This window comes from Arachis ipaensis, chromosome B5 (genome assembly GCF_059453495.1).
Source record: "Arachis ipaensis isolate K30076 ecotype BB chromosome B5, ASM5945349v1, whole genome shotgun sequence".
NCBI classification, from domain to species: domain Eukaryota; kingdom Viridiplantae; phylum Streptophyta; class Magnoliopsida; order Fabales; family Fabaceae; genus Arachis; species Arachis ipaensis.
In genome coordinates, this window is record NC_142440.1 from 131,939,821 (window position 1) to 131,944,684 (window position 4,864).

Consider the following 4,864-nt stretch of genomic DNA (forward strand, 5'->3'; position numbering starts at 1 on the left):
AGAAATCAAATCTAACATGAAAATTCATAAATTAAATTGGGAAAATAAATAAAAGGAACATTGAACCTGTGATTGAAGAAGATGAAATCCTAATCCTAAGAGAAATCCTAAATCCTAAAACCTAAGAGAGAGGAGAGAACCTCTCTCTCTAAAACTACATCTAATCCTAAAATTATGTATTATGAATGTTATATGAGTTGTTCTTCTATGGATGGATGCATTCCCCTACTTTATAGCCTCTAATCTGTGTTTTCTAGGCCGAGAACTGGGTCAGAAACAGCCCAGAATTCGCTGGTTGCGAATTTAAACATGCTTATTTTCGTCACTGCGACGCGTCCGCATGGAGTACGCGTTCGCATGCCTAGCTGTACGGCTACTATAGCAAATTATATATCATTTTGAAGCCCCAGACATTAGCTTTTTAACGCAACTAGAACCGCATCATTTGGACTTCTGTAGCTCAAGTTATGATCGTTTGAGTGCAAAGAGGTCAGGTTGGACAGCTTAGCAATTTCTTCAACTTCTTGTATTCCTTCCACTATTGCATGCTTCCTTTCCATCCTGTAAGCCATTCCTGCCCTATAATCTCTGAAATCACTTAATGCACATATCACGACATCGAATGGTAATAAGAGAGGATTAATATTAGCAAATATAAGGTCAAAGAAGCATGTTTTCAATCATAGCACAAAATCAGGAAGAAAAATGTAAAACCATGCAATTTATATGAATAAGTGGGAAAAGACTTGATAAAAACCACTCAAATTAGCACAAGATAAACCATAAAATAGTGGTTTATCAACCTCCCCACACTTAAACATTATCATGTTCTCATGCTAAATTCAAGAGAAGCTATAAAAGTGAAGAGGAATGGTAGAATGTATGAAATGCAACCTATCTGTATGAATGCAGCTAAATGCAAAATGCTTTTACCTACTTGGTGAAAACTAAATAAATCTTTCAAGAACAAATATGAACTGGATTTCACTAATTCAAATCATAAAAAATGAAGTACAACTAGACTTGCAGGAAGAAAATAGCTCATGAAAGCCGGGAACAAGGAATCGAGCATCGAACCCTCACTGGAAGTGTATGCACTCTAATCGCTCAGGTGTTTGAGGTTCGATTTTCTCAATTCTCTACTAATCTTGCTTTCTAAGGCTTGCTTTTCTTCTACCAATCAACAAAAAATTAATGCACAGATACACATATCAAGAGGTCTTTTGAGGATTGTAATGGGGTTAGGGTCAAGGTAGGATTGTATTTGGTCAAGTGGACTAAAATTTGAATCCTTAATTAACTTAAACTTTCCACCTAACTTTAGACAATCCATGTAATTACAATGCAAAATCTAACTGCCCATTAACTATGTTTACCACATATTCATGCATCCGATTTTGAGTACAGTACATATGCATTGCTATCACCATTTATTTTGGGCATTTTGTCCCCTTTTACTTATTTGCTCTTTTTCTTTTCTTTTCTCCTTTAAATTTTTTTTCTTTTTTTCTTTTAATAAAATTTTTTTTCTCTTTTTTTTCTCAATGCATATGATTAAATTATTAAATGCATGAATATGTCTTAAACATTTCTTTCATATTTTCATAAAGATATATAACACCCAATTCTTAAACCAATGTTCCCAAACCCAACTTCCCCACACTTAATTTGTGAGTATTGTCACTAGTCTAAGCTAACCAAGGATTCAAATTAAGGGCATTATTATTTTTCGCTTAGAGTTAATGATGTGCTAAAGTAAAGAATAAAAGGGGTAAAATAGGCTCAAATTGGTTTACAAATGATAATGAAAGGTTAAGGCCATATGGGTATATAAGCTCAGTGAAACAAGGCCTCAATCATATAAGTGTATGCATATATCAAACCATGGAAATATAGAATTAAGCAAGACAAATATCACAATTTTAGAGAGAAAAACACACACCAAAGATAAAATATTGGTTGATAAAATGCAACCAATTCAAATAAGCTCAAAATCTCATAGGTTTTGTGTGTTCGAGCTCTAAACCATGTTCCAGTATAATATTTCTTCAAACAATAAGTTTAACAAAAAATTTTAATTCAAGTTAGTGAAATGCTATAAAAAGTTTCTTGAAAAAGAAAATATTACTTTAACCAAGTGGTGGTAAGATATGCACAAAATCAAGCAAACATGCAATCAACATGCAAATACAACAATGAACAAACAAAGAAAATAAAATATTGGTGTTGAGAAGAAAATAACTAACCCATAAAAGTCGGTATCGACCTCCCCACACTTAAAGATTGCACCGTCCTCGGTGCATGCAGAGATGTACAAGTGGACGGGTTGTTCCAACTGATGCTTTTCTCCAGAGATTGTGCAGATGGACTTGTCTGTCGCTCCATTTAGAAGCTTTCCCTTTCCCTTCTTTGGTGGCCATCCTGAAAGAAGAGGAAAAGAGGAAAAGTAACCCAAAAACAAAGATAGGGAACAATTTAAAATATAGTTGGGTTAATGCCAAATAATGAGGGTCTCAATTACATGGTAGCTATAACATGCAAGTGAGAAAATAATAGAAGTACATGGCATACCAGTGGTGTAAAATTTGCAACAAAGGGGAGGAGACAGTAGATAATGAAAGACAATATAAATGTATGTCAATGCAAAAAGGAACACAGATATCATAAAAGATTGGCAGTGACAGATAAATAATATCATCCAACAGTGTAAAACAAGTCACTAAGCACCAAAATAATTCAAGAAAAGATGCAACAGTTGAATAAGAAAATTTAACACCAATGGAAAAATAATAAATTTAGAAAAGAAAATAAAAATATGCACAAAATTAAAATGCAATGAAAGTATGCAAATAAATTAAATAAAATAGAATGGAAGTGAAGAGGGATGAGAAGTTAAAGAGATGAAGAAGAAGTAAGAAAGAAAGAAGGAAGAAAGAAATAAGAAGGGAGAAGAGAAAATTAGGATTATGGAAGAAAAGATAAGATATTTGGCACTGATCTGGATAAGCTGTGCGGCGCAGCTGACGCGGACGCGTGGGACACGTGTTCGCGTGATTGGCGATATTCTCAAGTGACGCGGACGCGTGGGGCACGCGGACGCGTGACTCGATTTGTGCTAGTGGCGCGAGAGCAGCCTCGCATTCGCACGACTTTCTGTTTCGTTTACATATTGCCAAAATTTAGGGTGACGCGTGCGCGTGGGTGACGCGCACGCGTGGAAGGCGTTTCTTTTAAAACTAATGTGGACGCGTGGGGCACGCGTTCGCGTGGTAGGGCTTGTGCTTCTAGCAAGATTCCATCCCCACTCCATCATAACTTGCTGTCATACACCCATTTTACGTCGATTTTGCAAGGCCACGCGGTCGCGTGGGTGACGCGGTCACGTGGGAGGCTTTTTTCAGAATGACGCGGACGCGTCATTGACGTGGTTGCGTGGGCATATTTGTGCCTAAGGCACGCCTCCAGCCACGCTTTCGCGTGACTTTCTGTTCACTTTTCTTTTCTTCCTAATGCACCTGTGACGCGGACGCGTTAGCGACGCTTACGCATCGCGTGCATGTTTTTTTTAATGCAAAAATGCAAAATGCAGAATGCAGATGCATATGCAAAATTTATGAATTACCACTAATAAAAATGAAAATAAAATAAAATAAAATTAAGAATAAAAATGAAAGATCATACCATGGTGGGTTGTCTCCCACCTAGCACTTTTAGTTATTGTCCTTAAGTTGGACATTTGGTGAGCTCCCTGTTATGGTGGCTTGTGCTTGAACTCATCCAGGAATCTCCACCAATGTTTGTAATTCTAATGGCCTCCGGGATCCCAAACTAGGCGCAGAAAGCCTTCAAGCAGGTTAAAACAAGTGACAAGGCCCCAAGATTGTTGATTTCTAGACTGAATTCCGGGGTCCCAGACCTTGCCTTTGTACCCGTCTTCTTGTTGATCATCATGATTTCATCCGGGTGGCACGCAATTGAAATTCTCGCTGAGACATCCAAACAGCTTCCTAGACTCATTCAATTGAGAATTGTACCAACCTTTGTACTTCAATTTGGAGCATGCAACCATATTGAACCTTGCATGATAATTCCTACCACTAACCATCTCCCGCTTGCTCTTATAGCCACAAAGAGCTCTAAGCTGACCATCTATCTCAAGCAAAGCATATTCAAGTGAGCTAATTAAGTTTAGAGATGAGATATTTACCCACTTGAATGAAGGGATGGATGGTGATGCCTTTGGGAGAGAGGTCTCCAACAACTTTGGCAAGGTGATTTCCAGCTCAATTTCCTTGTGCTCTTCTTTGACAATTTCCACCTCTTTGCAAGCTTCTTCAATTTCAAACATCTTCCTCTTGGTAGCTTTCTTCCAATTCGATCTCTTCTTCATTGTTCACCAAGGGTATGGGAGGTTTTGCTTCTTCTTCTTTAATCTCCATGTCAAGTCCAATGGGAGAGGATTCAAATGTAGATAAGAATTCATCAATGATTGAATCCATCTCTTGATCAACCTCTTCAAAGTCTTCAACCATGATATGCCTTGGAGGTTGTACACCCTCCTCAACATCAAGTTCAAGCTTCTTGGAGGGAGGTTCTATGACTGGAGGTTCCCATGGAGGTTCAGCGTCTCCTAAGTCTTCAACCAATTCTTCTTCTTCAATAATTTCGGCTTCCTCCACTTGTTCCAGTACAAAGTCATACTCCTTACTGTCTAGTGGGTTTTCTAGTATCTCCTTCATGCTGCGTTCTTCATTAGATTGTCCACATGAAGCCATGGGGGTTCCTTGAGTATCCGAACGTCGGGAAGGTAATCGATTTATTGCTTGATTCAATTGGTGAAGGGTTGCATGAAATTTTTCAACTG